This window comes from Myotis brandtii, unplaced genomic scaffold (assembly GCF_000412655.1).
Source record: "Myotis brandtii unplaced genomic scaffold, ASM41265v1 scaffold266, whole genome shotgun sequence".
In the NCBI taxonomy this organism is placed as follows: Eukaryota; Metazoa; Chordata; class Mammalia; order Chiroptera; family Vespertilionidae; genus Myotis; species Myotis brandtii.
In genome coordinates, this window is record NW_005360124.1 from 854,776 (window position 1) to 872,004 (window position 17,229).

The 17,229-nt window shown below is 40.1% G+C and overlaps 1 long non-coding RNA gene across 1 annotated transcript in view; it reads right to left on the reverse strand.

Annotated features, from left to right (window-relative positions):
- Positions 1 to 17,209, reverse strand: part of LOC102260804 — a 20,695-nt gene extending 3,486 nt beyond the window's left edge. Inside the window, exon 1 of the long non-coding RNA XR_313703.2 lies at positions 17,053 to 17,209. This is a non-coding gene — a long non-coding RNA (uncharacterized LOC102260804). The remainder of the gene's footprint in view (positions 1 to 17,052) is intronic.
- Between the last annotated feature and the right edge of the window lie 20 nt (positions 17,210 to 17,229).

Consider the following 17,229-nt stretch of genomic DNA (forward strand, 5'->3'; position numbering starts at 1 on the left):
AAGATATTGAAAACCTATTTGAAGAAATAATGACAGAAAACTTCCCCTATCTGGTAAAAGAAATAGACTTATCAGTCCAGGAAGCACAGAGAACCCCAAACAAGAGGAACCCAAAGAGGACCACACCAAGACACATCATAATTAAAATGCCAAGGGTTAAAGACAAAGAGAGAATCTTAAAAGCAGCAAGAGAAAAGCAATTAGTTACCTAAAAGGGAGTTCCCATATGACTGTCAGGTGATTTCTCAACAAAAACTATGCAGACCAGAAGGGAATGGCAAGAAATCTTCAAAGTGATGAATAGCAAGAACCTACAACCAATATTACTCTACCCAGCAAAGCTATCATTTAGAACTGAAGGTCAGATAAAGAGCTTCACAGACAAGAAAAAGCTAAAGGAGTTCATCACCACCAAACCAGTATTATATGAAATGCTGAAGGATATTCTTTAAGAAGAGGAAGAATAAGAAAAAGATAAAGATAAAAAATATGAACAACAAAGTGGCAACAAATATGTATCTATCAACAACTGAATCTAAAAATCAAATGAGTAAAAAATCTGATGAACAGAATAAACTGGGGAATGGAATGGAATCAGGGGCATGGAAATGGAACAGACTGATAATTCTCAGAGGGAAGGGGTGTTGGGGGTGGGTCGGGAAGAGATTACACAATGATCTTATATGCATGTATGCATTACCTATGGACACACACAATAGGGTGGCGAGGGCCTGGGGTGGGGCAGGAATTGGGTGGAGAGGGGATATGGGGTGGGGGAGGTACTTCTGTAATAATCTCAACAATAAAGATTATTAAAATTAAATAAATAAATAAAACACTGTGCTAACCAAACACTGAATCTGGATGCTTGATTCAGCCCAGAGGCCACCACTTTCAGCCTTCTGCCATCACCCCCCCACCCCCTTGGAGATTATTTGTTTTCAGTGGCCATTCATTTGTTTGACACATGATTCTCTCTCTCGCGCGCTCTCTCTCCACCCTTCCACACAAAGAACAATGAGCAGTTGAAGTATTTGTTGACAGCAAAGTATAGTGAGATGGGCAGTGAAATAAAGTAGTTATAAATCCCAACTACAGCCATGTGACCAGTTGCAGAGATGAGAACTGTATAATTATGAATATTTCTTCCTTACTTTGTTATGGGTGTGTTTATATATGGATAGTAACCAAATATTTTTGTTTTCTTTTCTCTCTTATTCCTTTATCACCTAATTTAAGATGCATGAGTTATAATTACCTTTATATCACAACATTGAAATCATAGGACATCAATGAGAAGAGTGAACACCATCTAGGACTTCACATTTTCTTGTGGGAAATTGGTTAGCATGTTTCAGTTGTATGTGGGAGAAGTTGTATGATGTTAGTATGCCTTTTATTTTCTTTATTTGGAGATTAAGTATGGTTTAAGGAGATGTATCTGGTGCTAAGTTGACAAGGGGTGGACTATGATGGTCTTTTTGAGATGCCAACTTGGCTAGGCTACAGTCCCCAGTTAACCAAACACAAATCTAGGTGAAGGTATTTTGCAGATGTGATTAAAAGCCCCCACATTTTAGGTAATCTGGATGGACCTCATTCAGATTAAAAATCTTTAAAGAAGCTTCAGCCTGTCCCTGAGCTTTCTCTCTGTTGTCCCTGCGGCTTGCCTTATGAACTTCAGGTGGGCCTAATGTAAGCCGATTTCTTGCAATATGTCTCATAATATAGTATATCTCCTACTGGTTCTGTTTCTCTGCCTGACCCTGACTAATACAATCCTTCACCAGGCCACATAATAGAACAAAGAAAAGTTCTTTTTCCATCAAATAGCCCGGGGCTCATATTCAAGGTTAAAGGATTAAGGCTTACATATACTGTTTACCAAAGAAGAAAATGCCAAATAGCAAACGCAGTACAAAAATCAATCCTTTGCACCACAGGAGCAATATGAAAAACAAGTGAGTTGAGTTCAATATAAAATTTTCTCTGTGGGATTATCAAAAATTAGCACTGTTTCATATGCAATATCCAGTTCTTCTGAGACAGGCATCCACCTACAACAAACCACCATGGGCCAATCAAGATCACAACCACATCCTCAGACACTTGATGATCAAAAACTATGCTCAGCCCTGACTGGTTTGGCTCAGTGGATAGAGCATCGGCCTGCGGACGCAAGGGCCCCAGGTTCGATTCCAGTCAAGGGCATGTACCTTGGTTGCGGGCACATCACCAGTAGGGGGTGTGCAGGAGGCAGCTGATCAATGTTTCTCTCTCATCAATGTTTCTAACTCTCTATTCCTCTCCCTTCCTCTCTGTAAAAAATCAATAAAATATATTTTTTAAAAATATGCTCAGAAATACAGTCATTATTTCTTTTCATCTTATGTTCAAACAAACCTCCAGTTACCCTATCTACCCAGGAATCCCTCCATACCGACTACTACAAACAGAAGAATGCACTTGTTTTCTAAAAAAAAAGGAACCATCAGTTAAGTACATACAATGGAATATTAGCCAGCCTTGAAAATGAAGGAAATTCTGAAGGGATTAAGAAAAAAACACCTCTTAGATACAGACAACAGTATGGTGATTACCAGAGAGAAAAGGGGATGGGAGAGGCAGAAGAGGGTATAGGGGGGATAAATGGTGATGGCAAGAGACTTGACTTGGGAGGTGAACACACAGTACAATATACAGATGATATATTATAGAATTGTACCCCTGAAACCTATATAATTTTATTAACCAACTAGAGGCCTGATGCATGAAGATTCATGCAAGAATGGGCCTTTCTTCCCCTGGCTGCTGGAACTGCCTTTGCTCTGGCCCAGAGCCGCCTTTCTGACTTCCCACGCTGCCCAGAAGCCCGGAGCAGCTTGGGTGGTGCAGAACGCCTGCATCCCACCCCACCCCCAGGCGCCTGTGTATGCAAATTAATCTGCCATCTTTGTTGGGTTAATTTGCATAGTCACTCCTGATTGGCTGGTGGGCGTCATGAAGGTACAGTCAATTTGCATCTTGCTTTTTTTTTTTAATTTGCCCCAGTAAATTTTTTAAAAAAGAAATAAAATGGAAATTCACATGTTTGAACATGGATCAGCCTTGAAGATATTATGCTAAGCAACTAGTCACAAAAAGATAAATACTATATGGTTCCACTGTGTGGCACCTAAAATAGTCAAATTCATAGAAACAAAAAGTAGAATGGTGGTTGTCAGGAGCTGGAGGGAGGATGGAGAAGTTAGTGTGTCATGGGGACAGAGTTTCCATTTGAGAAGATGAAAAAGTTCTAGAAACAGATGGTTGTGATGGTAGCCCAACCATGTAAATGAACTTAATACCACTGAACTGTACACTTGAAAATGGTTAAGATAATAAATTTTGTTATGCATATTTTACCACAAATTTAAATTTTTTTAATTAAAATAATATTTCCTACTTGATTGTGAAACTAAGAACACCTTTCTATGATTCTCTCCAATCCTTAGGTACCCAGTGATGGCAGATGCAATAAAACCATCAGCGCTTCTCTGGGCCCTTTTAGTGAATTCCATAGCCTACCCAGCCCCCCTGCACACCCATTTAGTCCATGAAGGAAGGCTCTTTCTCCAACATTTCCACCTCTTGGCCAAGGCTGGGACGAAAGCTTCCACTCCACATTCTTGCCATCCAAAAAAAAAAGGCAGCACTGCATCTGAATGGCGAGAGATGACATTCACAAGGCATGGTTTGCTGATGGACAAAGTCCTGAGTGAGAGTTCACTGCACCTGTCCTTCTCTTTATGTGGTTAAGCAGACTAAGCTAGGCTCACTCTAGCAACTCATCATTATCTCTCTGCTCCACCTCCTCTGCCTGTGATTGGGGATGAGTCAGATCTGCTTTGTGGAATAGACCTGGCAGGATTTGATTATGGGCAAGTGAGGAGGAGGCTTCCCTCTGAACTGGACTTAGAGCAATACTGGGCTCTTGACCAGCCCAGGACCATAGTGACACTTTGGTCCCCATTCTCATCTCAACTTCTTGAGCCTCTTCTTCTATCTTAGGTTTTCCACTGGAGCTCTTTAAAAAGGAAGAAGACAAAAGAGGAGGAAGAGGAGCAGGAAGGGAAGGAGGAGGAGGAGGGGGAGGAAAGAAAGGGAAGAAAAACCAGATTAACAAGAAAAAAACACAACAACCATGCAGCAGCATACATCAGTGGGAGAAACGACAAGAGAAGGAAAGAAAGGGAAGGAAAACCAGATTAACAAGAAAAAAAAAACAACAACCATGCAGCAGCATACATCAGTGGGAGAAACCTAAATGAAGATTAACTCAAAACAGTGGCTTACAACTCTAACTTATATAGCATTTTCAACCAAAAACAATGACTTTCTATAGAAATGACAGGGCAAAGGAAAGCAGTTTTAGGTTTCCAAGGATTTCAAACTGTGGGAAGGTAAATCTATGAGAGGAAATTAATGAAGTAAGGTTTGCTTGCAGATTTCTTTAGTGTCTCTTAGTTCATAAGTCTATTTCCAGTAAAAGGAAAAATTATACTATGCTTTTAGGCAAAAAAAAGGGGGGGGGAGCTTTTCCTGCATTTTCTGCTTAATTGTTTTTAAAATAATTTTTTCTGTCAAAGAGGCATAATTTGGAGTAATATATTCTGCTTTCCTTCACAGAAAAAGGGGCAGCAAAGAAAGGATTGAGGATAAGGGTTTCACTCCCCACAAATTGAAAACATTTTCTTTATATAAAATTCACTTCCCTCTTTCTTTATTCTTCACTTTATCCAAACTGATGAACATTTCCTTTCACCAATCCAGGACCTTGCATGGGAGGAACATTTGAGGGGTATTCCTTTGAAGTCCTTTTTTGCTCTAAAATTTCGTGCTGCTAATACTGTTGCTTCTGTTTCCACCACTTCTTTCAGAATCCCGGGAATTTAAAAGCTAATAGAAGACTGGAGTGAATGCTTTGTGCAGATAAAAACTTGACAAATTAAAAAAAAAAAATAAGGCCTTTTTTTTCTGTGCCAGGTTATCTAGGAACTCATCTGATCTGAAGTTCCATCTGTTTATCTGAATCCAGGGTCTGCCTGGACTTGGGACATTCCTATGTGGATGGAAAAAAAAAAAAAAAAAACCCAGGGGGGACACGGCCCAGGGACACATGGCACCAATAATAATTTTGCAACAAGCTACCCAGTTTGTTTTTACTGCATGAGTCTGCCTCCAAATTCAGGTTTCTCTGGTTCATCTCCTTTGTGTTAGTGTTTATTTATTAAAGTAAAATGATCATATCTTCATTTTTTTCATGCCAGGATTAAAGCTCAAAGTTACATTAAATCATCTTCACTTCATGTTGTTCTCCAGATATCTGGGTTCATCAGAACTCATATATTTCTCTGAGAATTATTAGCTCATTCTCTCTACCATGTTCCCAAGCAGAGGGAGAAAGAGAACTCTGTGTCCCCACCCCCACATAAAAAAAAGCCATTTTCTCTTTGCAAGCAACTGTTGTATTTTTCAGCTGGCATGTCCTAGATTATTCTAAAAAAGAACAGCAGCATGAGAAATATAAAAACAGATCATTCAAAGACTCCCTGACAATGCACAGCTCATAATTACAAATGCAGGGGTAGGCGGAACATCTGTATTCTGAGTCATTCCAATTTTCTAGAAAGGAGAAGGTTCCTAACCCTCCTTCTGCAGAAGCTTTTGTGGTCTACAAGCAGGCTCCAGTACTGGTTCATTGTGTGCTGTCTTTTTTTTTTTAATCCTCACCTGAGGCTATTTTCCATTGATTTTTTGGAGGGAGGGGGAGAGACAGAGAGAAAGAAACATCAATGTGAGAGAGACACATCATCGATTGGTTGCCTTCCACAGGTGCCCCGACTAGGGCTGGGAACCACGCCTGTAAGTGAGGTACATGCCCTTGACCAGAATCGAGCCTGGGACCCTTCAGTCCGCAGGCCAACGCTCTATCCACTGAGCCAAACTAGCCAGGGCATGTGTGCTCTATCTTGATAGACTGCAACCAACTTCCTCCCCACTCTCACACAAGCTCAATGTATTTTGAAGTCATCTTAAATACTGATTGCCTGCAACCAAGAGTTTTAAAGTACATATTTTGAATAATGTCTATGCAAAAGCAATGTGTGTGTGTGCCCGCGCATTTGGGGGGGAGAAAGAAGTTAATAACCTTAAAAATCCCATAATAAATAATGTCTATGCAAAAGCAATGTATGTGTGTGTGCGCACGTGTATTTTTGGGGAGAAAGAAGTTAATAACCTTAAAAATCCCATAATGGTTTATGACCTTGGTTCTCTCAGGCTTGGAATAATACAAATTTAGAGATATTCTCTTTTGTGGGAAAATATCCTAGGAAAAAGTGAAAAGGGAAGCAGATATTTTTTCTAGAAAACTATAAAAACAGCTATTCCAAAAGAGAGCTGGTTGATTAATGAGTAACAAAAATATGCTGACAAAAGAAAAGTAAGACATTGATGAGCAAAATCAAGAGCTCACAGCAGTTAAGGCAGAGCCAAGTTCGCCAATGTGTTTTCAGGAGTTACTGTCTCTTCTTATGTAACTCTAATTTCACTGTTTATACAGAGACATGTCAACATACCTGTTGATTTAACAAAACACAGATTTCCATTCCTCACCCTTCCCTCCCCACCAGCCATGGTACACAGTCTGACATTTAGGCTCATGGGCTTTGGTGTTGAGTCAGAGGTTCAAATCCTGCTCTTTATAGCTGTGTGTCTTAGGACAAGCTTCCTATCCTTAGTCCCAGTTTCTGCATCTATATGATGGGGACGGTATGTCTGTCAATCTCTGTCAAAGGGCAGTTGTAAGTAATGATGAAATAATACTTACACAATGTGCTCAGTGACTGTGGGTGTGGAGTGGGAGGGTAGGCTCACACTTATGAACACCTGGTACAGAAATTAAAGCTCTCAGGGCATGGACACTAAAACCTCGAACTCTAAAGTGACAACATCATCATGTGAAATTTGTACAAGATTGCTTTGGGTGAAGAAATGCAACAAAGCCTGAAAGAAGAACCCAGGATGGCAGAAATACCCACTTGGAAAGCTCAGACACACTTAACTGCTTGTGAAAGGAAGATGACATATTAAGGTCAGGACTCCTTGAACTGATTCTACCTGGTAATTCCAGAAATTCAAATGCCCTGCCCTGAATCTGATTTTGTCCAAGTGTCCTCAGAGGAACTCTTGAGAATGGTGTAATTGTTTCTGTTATTTTGCCTAAGGGTAGAAATGGGGAGAGAAGGGAGTGTCTGGAAAGTAATTTTAGGAAGGACGTATGCTAGGACTGCAGTAGGAGAAATGCATCTCAGAGTATAGAAAGCATTTTATTATTCACACTTCCTCTCACCCTCCCTTCCACCAATCTCTCTCAAAATGGCATGGGCTAGGGCACTGGACATCCTTCAAACTTGACCAGAAATTATCTCCCTCTAATATAAGATAATGAAACTGTATCCTTTTATTATTACTTACTTTAGTAGCTGGCACTAGAATTCTTCTTCCACAAGATTTGTCCTTACTGGGAAAAGACCTGGGTCGGATCACTTGGGAAAGGGGAATACCTGTGGGGTCATGGATGTTGGCTGGCACCATGGATTCTGCAAAATCACCCAGTGTAGGATGAGTTGCCTGTGACACTCCTGAAGAAGAGGAAGAAGAATCGGGAGGGAGAAAGAGAGAAGGAAGAAGAGCATGTGAAATGATGGGTGGCCGTGATGGAGGAGACAACCCCTCGACTTCTCACCAAAACCCCTAAACCCATGAAGCTTAGAAGTGGGTTGCAAGTATGTGTGGGGTTTGTGTCTGAGTTGACAGGTTACAAAGCAGAGGATATACATGCAGAAGAAGGAGCAAGAGAACAATGCAATCAAACATACATCTACTAAAGGCTCCAAATATCATAAGCAGATACAGAAAGGTGAAAATAAAACCTAGAGAAGATGTGGTGAAGGATGAAAGTGGCCTGCCGAGCATAGGAAACTGCCTGTGCTCAGGCATGCATGCAACCACACACACCAACACTCATTATCGATATTGGTTGAACTCCTACAATGTGTCAGGCACTGTGCTAGGCTGGGGAACACCATGGTGAGCAAAGCCAGAGTGTGGAAGAGACAGACATTGATCAAGTAAGTGCACAAACATTTGTAAAGTTGCAATTGTGAGGAGTGCTATGAAGAAAGGGTACATGGTATTATAAGAGAATATAAGAGAGCCCTAGCCTGTCTGGCTCAGTGGATAGAGCATCGGCCTGAGGATGAAAGGGTCCTGGGTTCGATTCCGGTCAAGGGCATGTACCTTAGTTGCAGGCTCCTCCCCAGCCCGAGCCCTGGTCAGGGCTCATACAGGAGGCAACCAATCAATGTATTTCTCTCACATTGATATTTCTCTGTCTTTTCCTCTCTCTTCCACTCTCCCTAAAAATCAATGGAGAAATATCCTCAGGTGAGGATTAAAAATAATAACAACAATAAGGAGAAAAGGAGGAGGAGGAGGAGGAGAAAACATAAAAAGAGATTGGCCCAGGCAGAGAGACCAGAGCTTCCCCAATAAGTGATGCCAGAGAGGAAGAGAGAGAGAGAGAGAGAGAGAGAGAGAGAGAGAGAGAGAGAGAAGCAGCCCAGGAAGAATGTGTGTAACAGCCCTGGATGACAGGTTTGAGGACTGAAAGAAGGCAAAGTGTGGCTAAGGCAAAGACAGCCTGGGGAGAATAGGCAACATGACGGTGGAAGGCAGGGAGGGACCAGGCTCCTCAGAGACTGGACCCCAAGATGGAGTCAGTCTTTATCTCAACAGCAGTGGGAAGTCATTGAAGGGAGACTGACTGGAATCCTCCCCTGCCCCAAAAGCTGAAAATGGTAAATGAGACCCCTGTTTACACTTTATCCCCACTTTTCTAGGCATCTCCATTGGCTATCCATCTGGCTTAGCCTGAGTAACTGAGCATGCCCAAAATCAGGGGGAAAAAACCACAACAAACCAACATTTAATCAACATTGTTAACTTAATTATTTCATTTAAATAATCAGTATTTTTAAATAAATTTTCCATCAGCATACAAGAAAAAAAACTCCAATTCTGACCCACCATTGAAACACAAATGCCCAATGTATAAATTCATAATTCAGTATTTAATCTTTCGTTACTTAAAAAATACTGGATTAGGAGTCAAATAGCCTGAGATCTAATTCTGACTCAGCCACTTGCTAGTCACGTGATCTTGGATAAGTCTCCAAACTTTAGTCTCACCTATAAAAAGGGGTAATACCTTTTGCCCAACAGACCCTATAGAATTAAAGTGAGAGCCTTGCCCAGCTGGCCTGGTTCAGTGGTTGAGCATCAACCTATGAACCTGGAGGTTACTGTTCGATTCCTGGTGAGGGCACATGCCCAGGTTGCGGGCTCAATCCCCAGTGTGGGACATGCAGGAAGCAGTCAGTCAATGATTATCTCTCATCATTGATGTTTTTATCTCTCTTTCCCTCTCCTTTCTTCTCTGAAATCAATAAAAATATATTTTAAAAAAATAAAGTGAGGAAAAAAATAAAGCGAGAACCTTTTGTAAGAGAGCAAAACAGCAAATGATATGATTATTAACCTTCCTCTAAATTGCAGAGGAAAATACACACCATATTCCATTCAGATAATGTTTCTCTTAACTTCACATATCTGTTTTGCAATACTGTTACAAAATAATGCTTTATCTTGAAAGTCATTGCCCTCTAATACATTATAAAACTACTTCTTGTGTACATGAAACCACCCAGAGGGAGATTCTTTGAAAAAAAATTTTTTTTTGTTTCATTTATTTTAGCACAGATAAAACATTCAGTTCAAGTATTATCACTAAAGTTTTATATTTACTTTTTAGAGAAGGATATATGAAATATGCTCAATTCATAAAAAGAGAAGTAGATGTTAAAACAATATGAGATGCTATTTTTCACCCATCACATTGGCAAAATATAAACTCTTGTAGAAACAATCTGTTGAACAGATTTTTGGAAAACAAACATTCTCATCCACTATTGGAGGGTACAAAATGGAGAGGAATTGGGTTATATCAAGCAAAACTACATGTGCATTTACCCTTGGGGTAGAAATCCCACTCCTAGTAATTTACCCTAAAAATACACCTCTGCCATTACAAGAAAACACAGGCATAAGGTTATTCATTGCAGCATTATTTATAATTGCAAATATTGAAACATCCCAAAGGCCCATACATAGGAGTTTGGTTGAATAAACTATGGTAAATTTACTTAATGGAGTACTAAACAGCTGGAAAATTAAAAAACATAAAATATTTCCATGAAATGACAAATTGATTTCCAGAATATATTATTAAGTGGGGGAAAACAAGATACTAAAGATTATATGTAGCATGCTAGATTTTGTATATAGTTACATAAATATATAAAATATATATTCATTTATTTTTACAAAACACAGAAAAGATAAACATAAAACAAATCAATCTCGTTACCTAAGGGGGCTGGGGAAATGGAATAGAAGAGATAGAAAGGGGAACTGTTCTAATATAATGTTCTTTATAGCTTTGGATTTTCAACCATGTTAGCATTTTACATATTCAAAAAATTAAATTGAATCAACAAGATTGGGGGTAGGGGTGGAAAGACCTACAACTGCAAAGAAAAAGGAATCCAAAAAACCTTTTGAACATAAAGTATTCTGACTATACACTTTCAGTGGGATATATTCTAAGGACAAAAAATATCTTGAACTTTACTTGGTAGGTTTGTTTTGGGTAGTAATGTGGTAAGGCAATTCTGAAACTGTTTTGTGTATATTGCAGGATTGAGCAAATGAGTAAATATATTGATGTTCTGAGGAAACAGAGAGTTCATTGTGGGAGAACAAAGACACAAATATGGAATGGTGCAAGGAGAGGAAGAATCTTCTCCTACTGAACTGGGTATCAGAGCAGTGGTCGGCAAACTCATTAGTCAACAGAGCCAACTATCAACAGTACAACGACTGAAATTTCTTTTGAGAGCCAAATTTTTTAAACTTAAACTATATAGGTAGGTACACTGTTATTAACTTAATTAGGGTACTCCTAAGGCTTAGGAAGAGCCACACTCAAGGGGCCAAAGAGTCGCATGTGGCTCGTGAGCTGCAGTTTGCCGACCACGGATAGAGCTATCATTATGAATTAATGGTTTTTAAAACATGTTTCTTAGTTCTGTCCATTGAGAGAACCTAAAAGCAATTTTAGCCTAGAACAGTGAGTACACATGGCACCCTGGTCTCACTTTCCAAACAGTATTGGGAAAATGCCTAATTTTAAGGTAAACCTGGGACATCTTGTGCCAGAAATTAGGGAAGCCCTCAAAACTGAGGAAGATCTGTCAAGGAGATGTAAGAACCAGTTTAAGGGGCTGCCACTTGCCAAATGTGGAACAATTTGAGCATCAAAATAGATAATGACTGGAGTGGATTATAACACACTTAATAAAATAGAATCCATGAGCTCACACTGTCCTTAAAGAGAAACTTTAAAGAAAATGGGATAAAGTGAAAGTCCTCCTTTATGTAAGAATGCCAACTAATAAACATAGGAAGGATGGTAAAAATAGAAAATCGTCATTTCACAACTACATAGCAGTATTTGATTTCAGGAGTTAATCATCACTGGATGCTAAAGCCATTGGGAGAAAGATGGGGGGAAAGAATATTCACACAGCCCAAAGTATCACAAGTTACTTATTAATTTCAAAGGGAAAATGAATGTTTATAATGGGGAAATATGGTAGATATTATCTTAACCAAGTGATCAAACTTATCATTAAAAAAACATTGCCACCTCATACGTCCTCTGCTGTGATACACTGAGATGTGTGACACAACATCGCCTATATAGTACTCCTGCCAAAAAAATGTTTAATGTAAGTCTAACCATGGGGAAACAATCAACTGCAAAAGAATGGGCCCAGACTCTTCCAAAATGTCAACATCGTGAATGGAAAAAAAAATTGGCAACCTGTGCTACATTAAAGAACACTAAAAAAAAAAAAAAAGAAAAGAAAAAATGCAATGTATGAATCCTGCTCAAATCTTCAGTAAAAATAAGTGTTAAATTAAAAAGTATACCATTATTGGGACAATTGCAGAAATTTAAACATGGACTGCATGTTAGAAAATAGTACTGTGTCATGTCCAAATGTCCTGAGTGTGATCATTGCATTTGTGCTTATGTAGGAAAATATTCTCATTTTTGAGAGATATACACTAAAGGTTGGGGGTTTAGGTATCTAGATGTCTGCAACTCTCAAATGGTTCAGCCAAAAAATACACACATGCACAAAGGGAGAAATGTGACAAAATGTTAAAATTGGTGAATTATGTAAATAGTATATGGATGTCCATTGTATACTTCTTGAAATTTTTCTGTAGGTTTGATGTTTTTCAAAATACAACATGGTGGGAGGAGAAGAGGGAGCTGTTTATACAGTCACTGCAAGAAGACAGCACAGACAATCTGACAAGCAGCCAATGTATCTGTTAGGTGGATCCTCACCAAGAGTGCAAGCTCCAGCAGAAAGGATCTGGGAGATACTGCAGATAGCCAATTTGGGCAACATTATTCATTCATTCATTACAGGGTGCCCAGTTAAATTTGAATTTCAGATAAACAACAAACAGGTTTTCAGTATAAGTATGTCCCCCCCTGAGAGGCACTATGGACTGTTCCATACCCAGGGGAAAGGAACAACAGGACAGTTCAAGATTAGAGCCATTTATAGTCCTACTATTTTTATTTAATCAAATTCCACTCTATTTTTATTTTTTAATCTTTATTTTTGAAAGTATTACAGATGTTCCGTTTCTCCCCCCATGACCCCTTCTAGCCTGAACCCCCAAACCCCCATCCCAAGTCTTCACCACCCTACTGTCTGTGAGAAGTTCCAAAACACCCTATTGTCTGGAGAGAAGTTCAAAACAACTGACTTACTTAGAGGGTTGCTTCTGAAAATTTGAGTCATTGTGTTTACCCCACTGAATATCATTAAATGCTTTGACCTAGGTTGACTGGGGACCCTCCCCTCCTACAAGAATCCCTGGATGTCTTGAAGTTGCATTTTGACACATTTGGCATCCATAAGGCCAGAGCAGCTCAGAGAAAATATTTACTTGCCCCAAAGGAAGTAAATATTGGAGCCCAACCCCTGGCTCCAAGGAAGAATGATATTGTCCTCCCAAGGACGGTTGGCAATGCCTGGGGATATTTTTTTATTGTAAGTGAGAAGGATGGGATACAAAATAAAATATGGGTCCCTTTAGGAAGGACAAAGGTGAGAATGGATAGCAGCCAACAACATTCATTCCACATCTATTAGGTTTTATATCAAACTCAAAGCTGTACGTACCCTAACTGACTCAAGGAAGTATTCTAACTCAATTACCTGAGAATTGGGGGTGGGGGGAGAAGCAAGCCATGTGAGGATGTTGAAAACTTTAGGCAGACAGTGAAAGAGGAAAGAAGGGTAGAACATTCTAAAGTTTTTGAGTTTATTTTTCATCTATATATATAAAAGCCAAGTGACCTGAACAACAGACCAAAATGACTGGTCGCTATGACGATGCACACTGCAGCAGCCAATTGGTCCCATCGGGGCCCCGATCGGGCCCCCCCAACCATCTGCCACTCCTCCCCCTGGCCAACCCCACCCCCGATCGGCCCCCATCAGGGCGGGCTGACCCCCATTGGGGCAGGCCGGCTGGACCCCACCTGTGCACGAATTCATGCACCGGGCCTCTAGTCCTATTATAAAATTAGAACTCTATCAGAGTACTAATACACCATAAGAAGAGAGGAGAATCAAACGTTAATGACAAACTACTGCTGTAGAGCCTGGCTTGTCCTGAATGAAAAAGGGGTTCTGTAATAAACCTAACCAAAAGTAACCTCACAGGGTGATCTGATCACAAGTTCCTAACTGAGCAGGTCATGGTACTTAATCCCATCCCAGGCCCATAAAAAGTTTATCTTTGCCTTAAGCAAGCCCTGTTCATTGTTTTTATGCATCTAGGTCAGTGATGGCGAACCTATGACACACAAACTCATTTTTTTGGTTGATTTTTCTTTGTTAAATGGCATTTAAATATATAAAATAAATATCAAAAATATAAATCTTTGTTTTACTATGGTTGCAAATATCAAAAAATTTCTATATGTGACATGGCACCAAAGTTAAGTTAGGGTTTTTCAAAATGCTGACACGCTGAGCTCAAAAGGTTTGCCATCACCGATCTAGGTTAACACACTTGAAAAGCCTCTTTTTAAGATCCCTGTGAAGCATAACCAACCTGAAGAGAGAACATATTCTTGTTAACTATCCTGTAATCCAATCATAGAGATTTCACTGCCTTACTTTTCTTCCACATTCATGTACTAATCTTCTTTACCCTCCCTAATTCCAAATGTATGAAAGGAACTGCGAAATGTCATTCTGGGAAGCATTTTTCTCACTCTGATGAGATCTTGCATCCAGATGTGTCTTCTGTTTGGTTCAAATAAACTGTTACAAAAATTCTCCACGAGTTTGAATGTTCTTGCATCAACATCTTGCATCTTTCATTCATTCCACAAATATTTCTAGGGAGTCTACCATGAGCCAGATAATGATCTAGGTCCTACAGGATATACTGATAAAATTGCCAAGTCTCTGCCCTTGTTGAACTTAAGTTCTTATGGAGTGATACAGGCAAGAAACAAATAACCATGAAAAATAGTTTTTTGTTGTTTTGTTTTTGTTTTGTGACAAATAGTTAAGTGACATGGCAGGTGACAAAATGCACATAGTGCTACAAGGAAAAAAAACAAAAAAAACAGACCAAGTGAGGGGAAGGCAGAGGAGAGGGCAGCAGACAGCAATTTAAATGAGTGGTAAGAATTGCTCTCATTGAGAATGTGAGCAAAGGATTGAAGGAGATGGAGGTGTGACCAATACAGACACCAAAGGGAGGGAAAGCTTTCTAGGCAGAACGAACAGCCAGTGCAAAGCCCTGGCATGATGAAGGAATTGCAAAAAGGCTAGTATAGCTTGGGTGGAGTGAGTCAGAGGAATAAAGAGTGTGATCAGAAGTAAAAGGAGGGGCTTTGTAGCCATGTTAAGGACTTTGGCTCTTACTCCCAGAGAATTGAAGAGCCACTGAGGGATTTTGAGAGGGGAAATAGTAATCTGCCTCCATCTGAACATGAGTTTTCTGGCTACAGTGTTGGGAATAGGTGAGGAGGGCAAGGGTGAAAGCTGGTGATTGCAACAATGCATCAGAGAGCCATGGTGGTGACTAACATCAGGTTGGGAGCAGTGGAAGTGGTGAGGAGTCAATGCATTCTGGACATAGTTAAAGGGGGAGCCAATATAATTCACTAACAAAGTGAATAAAAAGCACTAAGGGGAAAAAATTGGCTGACAAAGCTATGAACACAACCTCTGCACTTCTGACTCCATGGCCCTACAGGAAAAACAGCACTGGCACAGTGTTTGTTAAAGGTTAACTTGTCAAGAGGTGCCACAATGTTCAGCTTCTGGTTCAAGGGAGAAGACACATTGTAACATATGGAGCAATATTAATGTCTTCTGAGCCAAACAGGCCCCAAATTTCTGCTCCAGGTTGTTGGAAACTCAATTCCCTCCAGTAACATAAAAAAAAAAATTTTTTTTAAACCAAACTTTTCAACTTAATTTTTCAGGTCCCCATGACCAATTTAAATTGTCATTGCAGTATAATATAGACAGAGGTATATTAACTGTCAATATCCTTTGATTAATACCGGTATCCTCAAAATGAATCTTGTTAAAGAACAAAATTCAACTGAATAAATCTGAAGGTCTAATTGGTTTCTTAATTGATTCATGAGTCAGTTAATGAGTCAGCATCCCATCTAGCAACTAGAAGGGCACTACAAGGAATTGTAAAAAATGGAAGATTGTTTTAGACAGAAAGATAGTAGGACAAGAAAGGTAAAAGAGTGGATTATTTCAGGCAAGATCACCTTCCCTTAGCGAAGGGCAGGGGGTTCTTACTGGGCATATTACCTCACTAGTGCTGATCAGGAAATTTCAAATTGAATTAAAATTCCACCCCTGTGATTAGTTTAGGTATTACGTCTTGGTGGGGCTTATCACAGTGACTGCATTTTGGGTCTGCTATTTCTTTTTAACAAACTTCAAAGCAAGTTTAGAATAAAAATTAGGTTTTTTTGGAGGTGCATTGAAGAAAATGCAAGTAAAAAAATATTTAAAATCCTTAAAAAGATATATCTTCTATTGTTCCTCTAGAACTTTTCCTAAACCAGTTCTTGTGTGCAAGAAGTACTCCACTGGGTGAGGCAACGCTAATGTCCCTTAATAAGTGTAATCATGTATCACCAAGCTCCCTTTGGACTCTATTAAAGGCACTGTCTGCCTGTCAAACAGGTTACTGGCTCGATTCCCATGTATTTTTCAGAACCAAAGCATTTGGATGTGGCATGGATTAAACGACTTAATATTTGTAAAGCCCCCAGACCAGTTCCTGGCAGTAGCCAGTACTTATGGGTTCATCATTATTTTAAGACCAAGGCCTCACAGGATCTTGTGAATTTAAGTTTAAATGTTTTAAAGCTGAGCAATCAAAACTATTACATTTTCTCAACGCTCTGGGGTGTTTGCTAGCTCCAGGTGTGCAATTTTCGTTCAAAAATTCGAGCACATATCTTGGGTCATCTTTTTAGATTACACATATTCTCAAAAACACCGTTCTGTGTTGTTTTTGTTTACGTAAAACTAATACGTACACAATCTAAGAAAAAAAGCAAAGCCTTTCCCTCTACCATACTGAGAGCTGGGTGAGCAGCGGATGCCGAAACAGGATGGGCACTTCTACAGGACCGGCAACCAAGGCCTCCTCGGAATGACCAGGAAAATGGCAAGAACACTGAGACCTCACACCCGGCAACCGGGAGCCTCCAGGGGCAAACCGGGCTTCCGAGCCTACCCCGGCAGCGGCAGCGGCCGACCGTGGGCTCCGCGTCTCCCTCGGAGAAACAGAGGCTTCCTTCCTACGCCTCCCCGCCTCCCCGCCTCCCCGGTAGAGAGGAGACCAGGGCGAGGAGGACAGGGCACAGACGCCACGGCCTGACAGGATGTCCTTTCTCCGGAGAGTCAGCGCACG